Consider the following 17,972-nt stretch of genomic DNA (forward strand, 5'->3'; position numbering starts at 1 on the left):
CCCGCCTTCTGCTTTCGAGTCTTTTTGTCTTCCTAGCTCGCCCTCAGCTCGTCCGCACCCGCTTCGTCTTCCTCTGCTCAGCGCTATGCCCTTTCTCCCCATCCCCGTCGAGTTCCTTCCTCCTTCGGCGATGGGATCCTGAGGGATTTCCCACTTCAACTCCTCGCGCGCCGAAGGCCTGGTGAGGAAAGGCCTCCTCTGCGAGAGGACAGAGGTGGGCAAGTGGGAGCTCCCGGGGTCAGAGCAGGTGCCGACACCTCCCGCCGGCTATGTCGTCTCCTTCGCCCACTTCCACGAGCAGGGGTTCGCGACTCCGCCGAGCCGCTTCTTCGGTGGGCTCCTCCATTACTACGGGCTCCAGCTGCAGCACCTCAACCCCAACGGGATCCAGCATATCGCGGCATTCGTCGCACTGTGTACCAGAAGACAGAGAGGAGGGGGAACCAACAGCGGTCGCCCCCGGTGCCGATCGGGTGCGCCGGGATCCACCTCCGCCATACTCGCTCCAAGGAGTACATGGTGATGAAGACCGCGGCGTCCCACAAGGGGTGGCACAACTAGTGGTTCTATGTGAAGAACTACTCGAACTCCCCCCTACCGGAGTTCACCGGCCGCACCATCGATGTGGCGCCGGAGGTGTGGGCGTACGGACCGGTCGAGAAGGAGAAAAGGTGGTTACATGACCTGCTGCGGGCCATCGAGCAATTGAAGAGGAGAGGGCTGACTGGAGCCGGGGTCATCGGGGCGTACCATGCCCGGCGGGTGGCGCCGCTAATGCTCCGGGCTCGTTCGCTCGCCGACATGACTCCGGGCGCGTCGACCGAGGGTACCGTCCTGGCAACGGGTGCGCTCACCGCCTTCGAGATCCGACAGCGGATTCGGGAGGCGTTGGAGGACAAGGACGCCGACTACCCGGTACCCGGGCACCCGCCGATGCGCCCGGACGAGGGCTTCATCGCCTTGGTAAGGAATTTGTGCGCCGACCTTCTTTTTTTGTGTTCGTCGCTCTAACGCGGGGCCATTTTGTGTTTGTAGGGCATGCTAACCCGGGTTGTGGACTCGCACCCGCCGGTGCCGAAGGACGCCGATAGGTGGCTGCAAAACCGTCTCCTCGCAGAAGAGCAGAAGCGCCGCAGGGACAAGGAGACGGCGAAAAGAAGAAGAAGGCCGCCAAGGAGTTCCAACAGCGGCGGCGAGGGCAGGTCGTGTCGGACGACGATGATGACGATGATGATGACGATGAGGAGGAAGATGAGGAGGATGAGGAGGAGGAAGAAGAGCTTGCCTTATTCCCTCGGTCGGGCGCGCTCGTTATTCGGGAGGCGCGCCAGCAAACGGCCGTGAGGGATGAAGCGGGCGGACCGTCCGCCTGGGGCTTGGTTCCAAGAGGCTCCGGGGCCATGCCCCAGGGATCGTCGCGGAGCACCCCTCAGGGATCGGCATGGGGCGCCCCCTAGGAGTCGGCGCAGAGCGCCCCTCAGGGGTCGGCGCGGGGCACCCCTCAGGAGTCGGCTTGGAGCGTCCCCCATGGGTCGGCGTGGGCCGTCCCCCAGGAGTCGGTGCGGGGTGCCCCCCAGGAGGTCTACGGAGCCCGCCCCCGCCATCACGCCTGCGGCCCAAGAGCAGAGGAGCGGCGGCAAGCGGCCGCTGCCGGATGCCCCGGGGTCGGCGTCCGGCTCGGAGGCAAAGCGCGCGCGCCGTCCTTGCTCCGGAGGAACGTGAGTTGGATTTCCTCGTGAACCTCGCTCCTTTCCCCACCTTGCGTTTGTTTCCGCTGACATTTGTTTGTTGTTTCGCAGCGCCGCCCCCCGTGGTCTCGTTCTGCAGCTGGCGCCCAAAAAGGCGTTGCGGGTGTTGTCCGCCTCTGCGGAGCGGATCGCGGCCCCGCTCGCGGCGAGCGGCGGGGTCCCCGGTGAGGTTGCGGGTCGCGCCACGGAAGCGGCCCCCGTGACGGTTACCGGTGGAGTGCTGGCGCCATCGGGCGCTGGACCAGCTGTGGCGGAACCGCCCAACTTAAGCTGGTTTAAGTGCGCCTAATCGCTGTCGGAACAGCAATTATCCGAAACGCACCTAAAACAGCATAAGTCCGGTAGTCCGTCGAGTGTCCCTAGGACTCCTCGAAGGATCCACGACGTGTCTCATAGCCATACATCAGGATAATATCCGCGATGGGATAATATCAACGAATATTACATTTTTAAAGACATAACAAAGGTACGATATATTACAACTATAGTTTGAAACAACTTAATCATGCAGGTCAGTGTGGTTCTAAGAATTTAAAACCAGTCTGGAAGAAAAACAAACATTTAATTTCAATCTAGAGTATCATGAGACTCATAAGATACCCTAGGTCTTCGGGGCTTCCTCTTCGGTGAGTCCCTGCTGGCTTTCTGAAAACAACAATAAGGGATCCCCTGAGTACGAAGTACTCAGCAAGTCTTACCCGACTAACCAATATAATAGTTTTTCTTTGGAATGCATGTCGGCCTTTAGGTGTGCTTGGTTGACACAATTTTTGCCGAAAAGCTTACTACGAGTGAGGCCTTAGTTTTGTCTTTTAGTTTAATTAAGTTATTACCTAACCATTCTAGATGATAACAGAAGTAAAAGCAATCACAGCTGTTGATTCATACAGTACTTGGCAACCAAAATTTTATATCACATGAGTTCATGCTACGAAGCTTAACAGCGATCAAGTGCATTCATAACCGAGAATTGCGGCGATCCGGATCAAATTACATCCTGCAGGAGAGGACCCCGATCACCAGCATTATACGACTATCCAGGTCGTACTAGCAACCTCTCGATTAGTAAAGTCAATGATTAGGAACACAACTACCCGGACCCAGGGATGCACCCCCACATGGGACCCCACGTCTGGCCTGATCTCCATGTGAGTTTCAGGCTACACCCCTGCCAATCTCCAGCACGTCAAATGCGGGTACGAAGCATTCCTGATCATAGAATTTACTAACCTACTGGGCTTTACTGGTCCCATACCCAGTAAGTGATCAGAAGTTATCACTTGATCAATGGTTAAGACACGGCCCGGTCCTTAAGCAGATTAAATAAGCAGACAGAACTACATCTCTAGCTTCTGTCTGGTTCTATACTTCAAACTATCTTTCCTAAACAGCATGTATGATCAAGAGTTTTCCCTAAGGTTGGTAAACCAAGCATGTAAGCGAGTAAGCAATTCTAGACTTGGGTAGTTTCTAGGATTTGAACAAGTGGCAAAGATGTCCTTAAATCAAGGCATGATCATACACAAGAATGGGTTTCATCCAACTCCTAGACTTAGTGCATACAATAACCAAATAACCTATAACTAGTCACATGAAATAATGACTCAAAAATAGATAGGTATAAATGCACCGGGGCTTGCCTGGGATCAACAAGGTTAGTTCTTCGGAAAACTTGTTTATTAAAAGAGGCACTCCACACTTCGCGAACGCTGTCCATCTCCAGCTGAAATCCATGACTTCCACTTCAGGAGTTGTGATGTCTACGATTCAGCATATGCAGGAGTTAGAGATGCAAACTTTTGAATACAAGACTATACAACTTTCCTTCATGATAAAGTTGCAAGCCAACAAGGACTAGACAATTTATCATGATAAAGTTGCAAGCCAACACACAAAAACCCGAAAAGATTAGCCCACCATTTTTATTTCTTTTACTAAACCTACCTTAGACCTTTTTATTTATTTTTAAAAGCATTATAATAATTTTCTAATCTCAAAAACCTAATTCCTATGAATTAATAATGATTTGTGGATAATAAAGCATTTTTCAAATTTTTATACATTTAATAAAGTTTAAGCATTTATTTAAATACCTTAGATAAAAAGGCATTAAATAAATACCTAAATTTTTATTATTTTTCCTAGGGTTTAAGAATTTTAATGCATAAAAGAAAATAAAACAATCCTAATAAAATTGGTTTCACTAATTTTTTGACACTTCTAGAATTTCCTGTGAATTAAATGGTGAAAACTGGATTTAATCTATTTATCTAATAAAGAAACAACCTAAGGTTTACTTAAAACCCCCGGCCCAAACTTCTCTCACCTAACCTTCTTCTACCCACTATCACTTCCACCTAGGGCCCATCCGGTCTCCTATTCTTCTTCTTCTTTTCTTCACTAGCACGTGGGGCCCACGGCCGAAACCTTCTCTTGGGCCGGTTCCCCCTTCTCTCCTCTTTCTCAATCCCGGACGGCCCATTTTTTCTTTCTTCTCTAAACTCACCTGGGCCGCACGGCTTGTTTCCTTCCCAACGCTCAACGGCCCACCGGTCTTCTCTTTCACTCGCCGGCCCACCTTTTCCTTTTCCACTCTACCTGGGCCGCACGGTCCAAATTCCCTTTCAAGCCATCGGGCAGCCCACCGGCTCCCCCTTTTCCTTTTACTCGCGCGGACAACTGGGCCAATTTTCTTCCCCTTGGCCCACGACGGATGACCGGCCCCTTACCTTCTTGCGCCTGCCCCCTCTCCTTTTTATGCCGCGCGGCTAGCTGGGCCCGCGCCTTCCTCCGGCCCAAGACGGTGGCTGGCCTGCTCCTTCTCTCCGCTCCACCTGGGCCTTCCCCACCGAGGCCTGGCCTCCCGGCCCAAACTCACCAATCCGGCCTGCCTCTCCTCTCTTCTTCCTTCCAATCTTCCTGGCGCTCAGCTTCTTCCTCCGTTGCGCCAGAACAGGGGCGCGCGAGGCCGACGGGGGCTCGCCGGCTGGCGGCTCGCCGGCGACGGGGTCGGGCTGGGGAGGAACTCCCAGGCCACGACACACCCGTGGGCGGTGGCGGCGCTCCGGGAGGTGGCCGGAGATGGCCCCTCCACGGCGGCGGCGGCTTGGCCCTCGGCCGGCCATGGCGGCGCACGGAGACGGCACAAGCGGTCCCCTTGATTTCCCCAACAGCTCCCACAATCTCACAGGATGTCCCTAGACCCGTTAATTGAGAAGAACATTCGGTTCAGGAGCTCACCTTGGGGAATTGGGTGACGGCGGCCTGCGGATTGGTATGGCGGCACACCGGAGCTTGACGGCGGAAAGCTGGAGAATGGAGGAGCTTGGGACGTTGAGGAGTAGCTGGCGGAACTTTGGGTGGATGGAATTGCAAGGAGAAGCGGCGGCGTGGGTGAATCGGTCGGCGGCGACACTGATTTGCTTGAACTCGTTCCTGGCAAAGTAAAACGGCGGGATGAAACGGATAAGCGCGGGGGATAGCGATGTCGTGATCTTCCACCGTGCATGCGTGCCACCTCAACAATCTTGAACGCCTGCGGACGTGGCTGTCGTTCTGGCCGGTCGTGCGCGAGAGCCGGCGGCGGCACGACTCTGTCGTTCTAATCTTTCTGTTCTTTTTCCTTTCTTCCAAACCGACACGTTCACGCCTCGATTGCTCGAAATATTTCATCTCAACTCATAGAACTCCTTTAAGAAAACTTGTAGAGTAATCCGAGCACTTTAATTGATAGATGGGCCTCTACTCGAGATGAGTACTCTAGGGTCGAAATTGTTGAGCTCCAATGTTTCTGTCAACTTGCACTGTTACTGAACATTTACAATTCAGTTTCGACAGCTTTCAAAAATGTGGTGATTTACCCCTCTTTGGCACCAAATTTTAGTAGTCCAATTGTATTCCATATAAGCCAACAACTCCCTATTTGTGTTCTACAACTAATAAGGATTCCATTTTGCACCAGAAACCATATAGCCTTTGCACTGGATTTTCCTGAAAATTGCTCCAAACATTGCTAGTTACACTGTTTCAGACTTAGAATTTACGCGACTTCGAGAGCTGACCGAAATAGCTAAAGTGCTGACTTTGAGCTCTGATTTAAATTTGATTCTTTCGCTATCTCTGAGCAACAACACCTTATTAAACATGTCCGAGGATCATACTTCACCGCTGTCTAGTTGCCTTTGCTCACTTACTTGAAAAATTGGGCAGAATTCGGTTTCAAAAATAGATACTCATCACGTTTTCCAGACTTAGAATTAATTCGGCAAGGAGCTCGAAATTTGCTCAATTGCTGAATTTTGGCTCCAATTTGAATTCAAACCTTCCACTTTCTCTGGACAACAACTACTCATTTACCTTCTACATAGTCCATATTACACTAATGTCCAAAAACATCTGCTCACTTTTACGGAAATTTCCCCAGAAATTGGTTCTAAAAGCAGGTACTCAATACCAATTTCAGACTTAACCAATTTCCAGCAAGGTCGCTTATTGTGACAAAGTGCCAACTTTAGGCCTCCATTTGAAATGGTTCCCTCTGTTATTCCTGATCCACAACACCCAACTTTTGGAGTCCAAGGTTCATACTTCAACATGGTATAGTTGTCCTGATTTACTTATTTGAGAAATTTGTCAGAATTCAATTTCTAAAATGGACTCTGAGCTGTTTTTCTGATTTCTTGTTTTCGGACGGTGAATAGTAAACGTTGCTTTTCATTTCCTTCTCTGATTCCCTTTGAGTGTTTAGGATCAAATATTATTCCAAATTTTTGACCCTTAAGTTCTAATCATCTTTACACTTCCACTCTACATTTTCGCCGAATTTTTCTGAATTTCAAATCCAAAAATTCAAATTTCAGCCAAATTTGACCCGAATTTGATTTTCGGTCAATTCCTTTTTCTTTTCTTCTCGAATTGCTTTCAATTTTTCAAGGTCACTTTGATGACTTAGAATGGCGGGTGTTACAGCCCCTCCCCCTTAACAGAATCTCGTCCCGAGATTCCCGGGGTTAAATCCTCGGTTTTGAGAATGGAAAGGAAACTGCCTCAGACATCATATTTTTCTCTTGTCTGTATAAGGAAAGTGAGGTGGTGGCTTTTGTTCATCTGACACTGACGGTTTCAAATAACTTAAAATATTTAGACTCTAGGTCTTCAGTCTGTTCCAAGTAGCTTTATCTGGAGCACGATTCTCTCAGGGCACCTTGTAAAATCTGATACTCTTAGTTCGAGTATTGTTGGTCTTCCGATCCAGAATTTTCTTACGGACCAATCTATTTCGGAACTAATTTTCCTTTGACTCCAAATCAGTGTACTCCCTTCATCGGGGATACTCCGAAATGTACATAGTCTCAAAATAAAATTCCAAAGATCCTCTTCTTGTATCCGAAAAAAAAATTTCTGAACTTTTTCCTCAACTTTAATTGACTAGATCTGATTCCAAATGTGCTTTTTCTCTTGATTTTGACTGAATTAAAAGCAAACATTCTTTCTATTTCTGCTAGGGGCAAACATTCATCCCATTTCTTCGGGAAGGTAAGAACACAGGCTCGAAGCATATCTTTTTCTGTCTAACCAAGCATCCTTTGCTCTTGACAAGGGTAGTTCCCATTGTCTCATGCATTTATTCCTAGAATCCAAAGACGAATTGAGAACCTCAATTAAAGACACTTGTCTCGGGTACTCCATGTAATGGTATTATCCGAGATATATAAAGTTCCATAAAGGCTGGCATACGGTAAACGATCTTGACAGGAATGAAATGAGCCGACTTAGTGAGTCAAGCTAGGATAACTCATATGAAATCATACCCTCTTGAGGTAGTAGGAAATCCTACCGTAAAATCCAGGGAATGTCTTCCTACTTCCATTTAGGAATGGTTAAAGGTTGCAGTAAGTCGACTGATTTCTGATATATAGCTTTCACCTTTTGATATGTAGCACATTCAGATACTTCCATGGCTATTCCCTTTTCATTCCTGTCCACCAGAATCATTGCTTCATGTATTAATATATCTTAATACTTCCCGGGTGCATAGAGAATCTTGATGACAAGCTTCATTTAAGATCTTCTTTCTCAAGCCCATCTCCTTGAGTACTATTATTCAGTTTTTGAAATAGAACACCCTCTTTTCATCCGGGTAAAACAAGTAATATTACCTTAGCTTACTTATTTCCGAGGTATTCTTATTCCTTTGTCTTTCTTCTGAGCTTGTTCTATCTCTTTCTATAAGGTATTGCGCAAGATAAGGTTATGCAGGGTACATTAGGGTTGTTCAGATGATAAAATCTCTAGTTTATAGTCTTTGATCAGTTTCAACCATCTCATACCTCATATTCAGATCTGACTTCGATAGCGTCCGGTCATTTTAAGAAAACTTCTTACTTTATGAACAGTTATTGGCAATTTATGTCCTTGACCTTTCCAGAATCCACTTCAATTTCTTATTCGGACAAGACATGCCCAAGGAATGGAATCTTCTTTAGCCAAAATTCATATCCACTAAACTTGACATATGGTCAATGCTTCAGAAGCTATTCGAATCAATGCGCAAATGCTCCGCATGCTCTTCTTTATTCTTGTTCGTCAAAACCTTTGCTTCAAAGCTTGATACCTCTCATTATTCTCTGGATTCCATGCAAACTCTACTTTTTAGAAACTCGTTAACATTCATATAATGCTCATGTCCCTTCCTTCTAGTTAAGGAACTTCTTCCGGATAGACTTTTGACCCGATTCTTGGCATGAAATCTGAGCTTTCTCATTCATATTTTTCCCCTTTCTTTTGAAAAGGGAGATCTCTGGTGAAACCAGTCCTTTCATAGTTATGTTATAATATGGCTGTAGATTTGCAAGGGTAGTGGTGCTTTAACTTTCCAGGTACTTATGGGTTCGTTGAACATGGAGTATTACCTGGGTTTTGGATAACCCATGACTGATATGACAATTGTAGTTGGGGCCTATAAGTAGATCTGACAGGTTCTTAGTAGACAACCTTCAGCTCCTGAGGAATACTTTCAGATGCCTTGAAAGAAATGTCTTCCTATTCCAAGGATTCCTCCCTTCCAAGGGGTTTGTCCAAAGCTCTTATCTTTCCTGGGGATTACTATGTTCATGACAGAGCTATGATCTGTAAAAGTACTTGGGAGCAATTCCTTTTCTCAAACTTAGAGTTCATATGTTCGGGAGCATATTGTGCCAGATGGTCAATTGTACTTAGATACTTCCGAACACTCTTGTGTCCCCGCTAAACCCTTTAGAAGTTGTTCCAGCTGCACTCTTATAATCCTTTTTAGCAGAAACTGGGTACAAATAATTGTCGTGAAATTTTTCCCAGCTATCTTCTTTCTGACGGATTACCTAGCCAGATAGCTGGTCCATCATGTGCCTGCGGAACCTTGGAGTTAATGTCCTGCAAACTCAATCTTTGTATTTCCGTACATCGAAGAATCATACATGTATCCATATATAATGTTTGGATTTACGTGTAATTCTGCAACAACTTGTCTCATGTTCATATAGTGGTTAAAGGCTGACATGTGCAGGAAAATGCCACTCTTAGCAACTTTAACAAGCATGAGTAGACTGCGTTATCTTCTTCCAAATCTGCTCTCGAAAACTCCTGGCATTCTTTTGAACATCAAGGATATAAAGTATCTGGTCTGGAAAATTTTTCTTGATGAAGATTATAATGCTCACTCCATTGCAGAACACAAGATCTGCTAGCTTTCTCTCTGTTAGTGTCTCAGTCAGCAATACTCTAAAACTGTACACATCTCCTCAGAGCTTTGTATTCTAATATAAAACTCCCATTGGTGCCTTATATGTTCATGTCATAAGCCTTCACAGTCAACAACCCTGTTTACTTGGATTAGCTTTTCTCTGTAAACTGAACTATAGCTTCCTTTTCTAATCAAAGACTCTGAAAAATTCTCAGTGACCTGAACTCAATCCTTGTAGAAGACTTTACAGAAATTCCTACTTGAAGAAACCAACGGTGATTGCATTATGAAGGACTCTCTCTATTGAAGTATAAGGCATCATGATAATATGAATAGTGCCACGAGACCAACAATGGGGATACATATTTTAACCCAACTGTTAATCTTGCTGTATACAAAGAAACAACATCGCATGCGGGTATATGCAGCTCAAATATTCCGCCGCAAAGACCCTGATTGCCATCGAGTGCAACAGCTGTAGTCCTTTTGAACACTCGGCATTGTTCCCATGAGATGATTGCGAGATGAATTTAGCGGACTGAAGATTTGTAGATTACATAGAGCAGCTAGGATAGTACCTATCCAGTTATTGTGTGAAAGGTTAAGACTAGTGTCTTCCCAAAAGTTGGTGGTTTTGATAGTGCTTCCATTCCCAACAACCACGTTAATTCGCTGTACTTTGAATGTCCCTGCTCCGCAATCTAGCCTGCTTAGTTCTTGAATTCATAAGACTAGCAATACCATCAACCAAGGTAAGAATTTATGGTGGCTCTACATCACGAGTTCTGACCCGAATTAAATGTGTCTTCTTGGGTCCGACATTTTGGGGTCACAAAAATCCATCAGATCGGAACTTATTAAACTTCCTCTGGTTCCTTTAACATCATTATTCCCTGCATTTCACAACCTTGGATACGTGTTTCTCAGAAACACTCCTTCAACATTGTCCTTAGCTAAACAGTTGATCGGACTCCATATGACTCCCTCTAAATTTTCTTCCATTTTCACACCAAGACTATCCAGATTCTTGTAAATATGCAGATCTGCCTCTTAAGATGCAAGTTCATTTATATCCATATCGTTATCCACAATATCCTTCTTTCCTTTCACTGCTACCGGGCGAATAAATGTTGTCTTCCTGAAGGTAGGATAGTTACCTAATCCTTGTGCCGGCAATTCGAGCCTGCATCTCTTGTATTATGAATCAGAGAGAAAAGATTTCATTTTGCTACTTTGATTTCTTGACTTCCAATCGACTTACCTTGGCTTCCATGAATTTTCGATATATCTCTGAGGCGTTCTTACTTAAGATCAATGAATTCCTAGGCTTCTGCCAATTGGCTTTATTTTTATCCAATTTCTTTAACTGCTTCTCTCATAACTTTTTCCCATATTATGATCTCGTACAAGAGCTGCTTTCTTACTTATATCGAAATCCTATGGGGTATCATTTTCCCTCTTCCTTGAACCTTCATTCCTTTCTCTCTAATAATATTACTGGAACAGGCATGTTGATGAAGAATATATATTGAAGTCTTTTAATCTCATGAAGCGATTGCATTGACGTCGTGCTCCATTTGAGAAAATCCTTTAAACCTTTATACAATGCTTCCAATACTATGGTCCTGATTTCTGATCCTATAACTCTTGTCAGACCGGATCCAATTTATTCCTTATTCTTCTCACACCAGACAGTATAAGTTGTCCTAATTGCTTATCCAATAAAATTTGGTGTCCATCCGTCTGTCTTAATCTTCTCTTCTGCAGTTCTCTGTTGCATCGACCCCCTTACTACATCTAGCTTTTATTACACGGGACGGGTTTAGGTCTAACGGCACTCTCCAAACCCAAAAGTTTTGAAACATGCAATGCAAACATGATGCAACGATTCCTACGTACTTTCAGACTCATATACACACTCGTAGAAAAATTGGTGGCATCGTAATCTCTCCCTAAATAATAGACTACCGAATACTAGCGACACGCAACAAACAGTTAGCATCTGCAAAACAAACAACCAGTTAACTCTACTGCCACCTGTGACTCACATTTTCTTTATTAAAAAATAGAGTCTCAGTTTTTAAATGGTAATATCTGTTGATTATCCCAACCTACGGCTCTGATACCAGCTGTGGCGGAACCGCCCAACTTAAGCTGGTTTAAGTGCGCCTAATCGCTGTCGGAACAGCAATTATCCGAAACGCACCTAAAACAGCATAAGTCCGGTAGTCCGTCGAGTGTCCCTAGGACTCCTCGAAGGATCCACGACGTGTCTCATAGCCATACATCAGGATAATATCCGCGATGGGATAATATCAACGAATATTACATTTTTAAAGACATAACAAAGGTACGATATATTACAACTATAGTTTGAAACAACTTAATCATGCAGGTCAGTGTGGTTCTAAGAATTTAAAACCAGTCTGGAAGAAAAACAAACATTTAATTTCAATCTAGAGTATCATGAGACTCATAAGATACCCTAGGTCTTCGGGGCTTCCTCTTCGGTGAGTCCCTGCTGGCTTTCTGAAAACAACAATAAGGGATCCCCTGAGTACGAAGTACTCAGCAAGTCTTACCCGACTAACCAATATAATAGTTTTTCTTTGGAATGCATGTCGGCCTTTAGGTGTGCTTGGTTGACACAATTTTTGCCGAAAAGCTTACTACGAGTGAGGCCTTAGTTTTGTCTTTTAGTTTAATTAAGTTATTACCTAACCATTCTAGATGATAACAGAAGTAAAAGCAATCACAGCTGTTGATTCATACAGTACTTGGCAACCAAAATTTTATATCACATGAGTTCATGCTACGAAGCTTAACAGCGATCAAGTGCATTCATAACCGAGAATTGCGGCGATCCGGATCAAATTACATCCTGCAGGAGAGGACCCCGATCACCAGCATTATACGACTATCCAGGTCGTACTAGCAACCTCTCGATTAGTAAAGTCAATGATTAGGAACACAACTACCCGGACCCAGGGATGCACCCCCACATGGGACCCCACGTCTGGCCTGATCTCCATGTGAGTTTCAGGCTACACCCCTGCCAATCTCCAGCACGTCAAATGCGGGTACGAAGCATTCCTGATCATAGAATTTACTAACCTACTGGGCTTTACTGGTCCCATACCCAGTAAGTGATCAGAAGTTATCACTTGATCAATGGTTAAGACACGGCCTGGTCCTTAAGCAGATTAAATAAGCAGACAGAACTACATCTCTAGCTTCTGTCTGGTTCTATACTTCAAACTATCTTTCCTAAACAGCATGTATGATCAAGAGTTTTCCCTAAGGTTGGTAAACCAAGCATGTAAGCGAGTAAGCAATTCTAGACTTGGGTAGTTTCTAGGATTTGAACAAGTGGCAAAGATGTCCTTAAATCAAGGCATGATCATACACAAGAATGGGTTTCATCCAACTCCTAGACTTAGTGCATACAATAACCAAATAACCTATAACTAGTCACATGAAATAATGACTCAAAAATAGATAGGTATAAATGCACCGGGGCTTGCCTGGGATCAACAAGGTTAGTTCTTCGGAAAACTTGTTTATTAAAAGAGGCACTCCACACTTCGCGAACGCTGTCCATCTCCAGCTGAAATCCATGACTTCCACTTCAGGAGTTGTGATGTCTACGATTCAGCATATGCAGGAGTTAGAGATGCAAACTTTTGAATACAAGACTATACAACTTTCCTTCATGATAAAGTTGCAAGCCAACAAGGACTAGACAATTTATCATGATAAAGTTGCAAGCCAACACACAAAAACCCGAAAAGATTAGCCCACCATTTTTATTTCTTTTACTAAACCTACCTTAGACCTTTTTATTTATTTTTAAAAGCATTATAATAATTTTCTAATCTCAAAAACCTAATTCCTATGAATTAATAATGATTTGTGGATAATAAAGCATTTTTCAAATTTTTATACATTTAATAAAGTTTAAGCATTTATTTAAATACCTTAGATAAAAAGGCATTAAATAAATACCTAAATTTTTATTATTTTTCCTAGGGTTTAAGAATTTTAATGCATAAAAGAAAATAAAACAATCCTAATAAAATTGGTTTCACTAATTTTTTGACACTTCTAGAATTTCCTGTGAATTAAATGGTGAAAACTGGATTTAATCTATTTATCTAATAAAGAAACAACCTAAGGTTTACTTAAAACCCCCGGCCCAAACTTCTCTCACCTAACCTTCTTCTACCCACTATCACTTCCACCTAGGGCCCATCCGGTCTCCTATTCTTCTTCTTCTTTTCTTCACTAGCACGTGGGGCCCACGGCCGAAACCTTCTCTTGGGCCGGTTCCCCCTTCTCTCCTCTTTCTCAATCCCGGACGGCCCATTTTTTCTTTCTTCTCTAAACTCACCTGGGCCGCACGGCTTGTTTCCTTCCCAACGCTCAACGGCCCACCGGTCTTCTCTTTCACTCGCCGGCCCACCTTTTCCTTTTCCACTCTACCTGGGCCGCACGGTCCAAATTCCCTTTCAAGCCATCGGGCAGCCCACCGGCTCCCCCTTTTCCTTTTACTCGCGCGGACAACTGGGCCAATTTTCTTCCCCTTGGCCCACGACGGATGACCGGCCCCTTACCTTCTTGCGCCTGCCCCCTCTCCTTTTTATGCCGCGCGGCTAGCTGGGCCCGCGCCTTCCTCCGGCCCAAGACGGTGGCTGGCCTGCTCCTTCTCTCCGCTCCACCTGGGCCTTCCCCACCGAGGCCTGGCCTCCCGGCCCAAACTCACCAATCCGGCCTGCCTCTCCTCTCTTCTTCCTTCCAATCTTCCTGGCGCTCAGCTTCTTCCTCCATTGCGCCAGAACAGGGGCGCGCGAGGCCGACGGGGGCTCGCCGGCTGGCGGCTCGCCGGCGACGGGGTCGGGCTGGGGAGGAACTCCCAGGCCACGACACACCCGTGGGCGGTGGCGGCGCTCCGGGAGGTGGCCGGAGATGGCCCCTCCACGGCGGCGGCGGCTTGGCCCTCGGCCGGCCATGGCGGCGCACGGAGACGGCACAAGCGGTCCCCTTGATTTCCCCAACAGCTCCCACAATCTCACAGGATGTCCCTAGACCCGTTAATTGAGAAGAACATTCGGTTCAGGAGCTCACCTTGGGGAATTGGGTGACGGCGGCCTGCGGATTGGTATGGCGGCACACCGGAGCTTGACGGCGGAAAGCTGGAGAATGGAGGAGCTTGGGACGTTGAGGAGTAGCTGGCGGAACTTTGGGTGGATGGAATTGCAAGGAGAAGCGGCGGCGTGGGTGAATCGGTCGGCGGCGACACTGATTTGCTTGAACTCGTTCCTGGCAAAGTAAAACGGCGGGATGAAACGGATAAGCGCGGGGGATAGCGATGTCGTGATCTTCCACCGTGCATGCGTGCCACCTCAACAATCTTGAACGCCTGCGGACGTGGCCGTCGTTCTGGCCGGTCGTGCGCGAGAGCCGGCGGCGGCACGACTCTGTCGTTCTAATCTTTCTGTTCTTTTTCCTTTCTTCCAAACCGACACGTTCACGCCTCGATTGCTCGAAATATTTCATCTCAACTCATAGAACTCCTTTAAGAAAACTTGTAGAGTAATCCGAGCACTTTAATTGATAGATGGGCCTCTACTCGAGATGAGCACTCTAGGGTCGAAATTGTTGAGCTCCAATGTTTCTGTCAACTTGCACTGTTACTGAACATTTACAATTCAGTTTCGACAGCTTTCAAAAATGTGGTGATTTACCCCTCTTTGGCACCAAATTTTAGTAGTCCAATTGTATTCCATATAAGCCAACAACTCCCTATTTGTGTTCTACAACTAATAAGGATTCCATTTTGCACCAGAAACCATATAGCCTTTGCACTGGATTTTCCTGAAAATTGCTCCAAACATTGCTAGTTACACTGTTTCAGACTTAGAATTTACGCGACTTCGAGAGCTGACCGAAATAGCTAAAGTGCTGACTTTGAGCTCTGATTTAAATTTGATTCTTTCGCTATCTCTGAGCAACAACACCTTATTAAACATGTCCGAGGATCATACTTCACCGCTGTCTAGTTGCCTTTGCTCACTTACTTGAAAAATTGGGCAGAATTCGGTTTCAAAAATAGATACTCATCACGTTTTCCAGACTTAGAATTAATTCGGCAAGGAGCTCGAAATTTGCTCAATTGCTGAATTTTGGCTCCAATTTGAATTCAAACCTTCCACTTTCTCTGGACAACAACTACTCATTTACCTTCTACATAGTCCATATTACACTAATGTCCAAAAACATCTGCTCACTTTTACGGAAATTTCCCCAGAAATTGGTTCTAAAAGCAGGTACTCAATACCAATTTCAGACTTAACCAATTTCCAGCAAGGTCGCTTATTGTGACAAAGTGCCAACTTTAGGCCTCCATTTGAAATGGTTCCCTCTGTTATTCCTGATCCACAACACCCAACTTTTGGAGTCCAAGGTTCATACTTCAACATGGTATAGTTGTCCTGATTTACTTATTTGAGAAATTTGTCAGAATTCAATTTCTAAAATGGACTCTGAGCTGTTTTTCTGATTTCTTGTTTTCGGACGGTGAATAGTAAACGTTGCTTTTCATTTCCTTCTCTGATTCCCTTTGAGTGTTTAGGATCAAATATTATTCCAAATTTTTGACCCTTAAGTTCTAATCATCTTTACACTTCCACTCTACATTTTCGCCGAATTTTTCTGAATTTCAAATCCAAAAATTCAAATTTCAGCCAAATTTGACCCGAATTTGATTTTCGGTCAATTCCTTTTTCTTTTCTTCTCGAATTGCTTTCAATTTTTCAAGGTCACTTTGATGACTTAGAATGGCGGGTGTTACAGAAGGCGTGGACCCCATGTGACGACCGGCCCCAAATCTTCCCAGTTAATCTTAATCCGAGCCCCTGATCACCTGTCTAGTTTTCCAAGCCTAAGTGTTCAACCTCCAGCTCTTCCGACCCCTGCGATCCGACCCCTCGCCGTGGTCTTCCCAGTTCCGACCCCGCCGACCCCCAACCCACCGTCGGATCTGCCTAAGCCATCCCGCAGCATCGCCCTCCAGTTCGAACAGTGGACCACCGAGACTGACCGGTGGGCCCACTAGATCTTTTCCCCCAGATCTCCCGCGACAGGCGCACTCGAGTTGCATGCCCGCTTCAGAGTCTCCCCGCCGCGTGGCTCATCTTCTCCGACGCCCGCCGCTCAGTTTTGTCTCTGGCTCGCGACCGAATGGATTCTCGCGCCCCCTTCCCCAATGGCAGCGGAAGCCTTTCTGCAACCTTTCTGTAGCACCTCGCCTCCCGCGCCTATCATCACACCGCCAGATCCCGGCCGCAGTGCCCGATGTCGCCCGTCTTTTCCGTCACTTCGAACACAGTCGCGCTGCCTGGTCTTCGCTACCCGACGATTCCTCCTCCGCCAACCCTGACCACAGCAGCGACAGCTCCTTTCCCCGCTCTGTCAGAAGCCGCCCGACAATCTGTTGTTCCGCGCTCGCCCGCGCGCCCGCGGCTGCCTGTCTCTTCACCTGTGCGCCCTCGATTCTAGCGCCGTTAACCCGGTCACTTCCATCAAATCTACCGCACGACGACGCCCGCCTCCGCCAAATTCTCAACCACCGGCATACCCGCTCCTGCGCCGCCCTGACGCCAGAGCCCAATGACCGCTGGCGTAATCCCCGAAGTCCTGCACCACCGCCCTCGTCGCTCAATCGCCGCCCAGGCAGAGCACTCCATTGTTCTTCCCCGGCCTTCGCGCCGCTCCCCTTCTCTCTCCAGCGCCGCTTCCCTTCCCCGTCCCAGCAGCTATAAAAGGGAATGCACGAGCCCCGCCGGAGTTCCCTCCGCCATTGTTGCCTTCAGCCATTCTCTTGCCCCCTGCTCAAGCTCCTAGCACCACACCCTAAAGCTCTTGAGGAACTCTCCTCTCAGCTCCCCTCCGTTTTCCCCCAAGCCACCCAGCCGCTTGCTCCTCCGTGCTGCGTAAGAGCTCACTTGTGATCCACAAGAAGCATGCCGCCGCCGGAGCACTGCCGGACCTAGCCGTTGTTCAAAACCTTAGCCCCTTCGCCCAAGTCTGTTTCTTCCCGACCCCAAGCTTTCCTTATAGGAAGAAGGTAAGCTGCCGACCCCAGTTCGCTCCGCCCGACCCCGGTTCCGTCTCGTCCGACCCTACCTATTCCGCCGACCCCTCTCCGCCTCGCCCGAGGGCTCGGCTGTGATCTTTTTCTTCAACCCGAGGGTGTATGTGTAAAACTTGGGAACCCTTCAACGATTGAGTCTGAGGATCCCTAGCATACCAAATCCTCTAGTTTAAGGGTCAGATCATAAGTTCCTTTCCTCCGACCCTTACCTCTAGATCTCCACCAACTCCCTTGAACCTCCCCACCCTCTTGCTCTTTGTCGCGAGTTTCTGGGCTCAGACTTGCAAGTGTTGCTGTTGAAATAACCGTCTACACTAACTAATGCATTGCATTTGTGTAGAGCTGCGCCTCG

The 17,972-nt window shown here is 46.7% G+C and overlaps 1 long non-coding RNA gene across 1 annotated transcript; it reads right to left on the reverse strand.

Annotated features, from left to right (window-relative positions):
* Window positions 1–2,157: 2,157 nt before the first annotated feature.
* LOC117859515 (uncharacterized) lies at window positions 2,158–16,312 on the reverse strand. The gene is made up of 5 exons (XR_011898200.1): window positions 14,593–16,312; window positions 12,993–13,112; window positions 4,989–11,997; window positions 3,389–3,508; window positions 2,158–2,393 (listed from the first exon to the last, which is right to left on the reverse strand). It is a non-coding gene; the product is annotated as an uncharacterized lncRNA (long non-coding RNA).
* Between the last annotated feature and the right edge of the window lie 1,660 nt (window positions 16,313–17,972).

The sequence above is a fragment of the Setaria viridis genome, chromosome 1, assembly GCF_005286985.2.
Source record: "Setaria viridis chromosome 1, Setaria_viridis_v4.0, whole genome shotgun sequence".
NCBI classification, from domain to species: domain Eukaryota; kingdom Viridiplantae; phylum Streptophyta; class Magnoliopsida; order Poales; family Poaceae; genus Setaria; species Setaria viridis.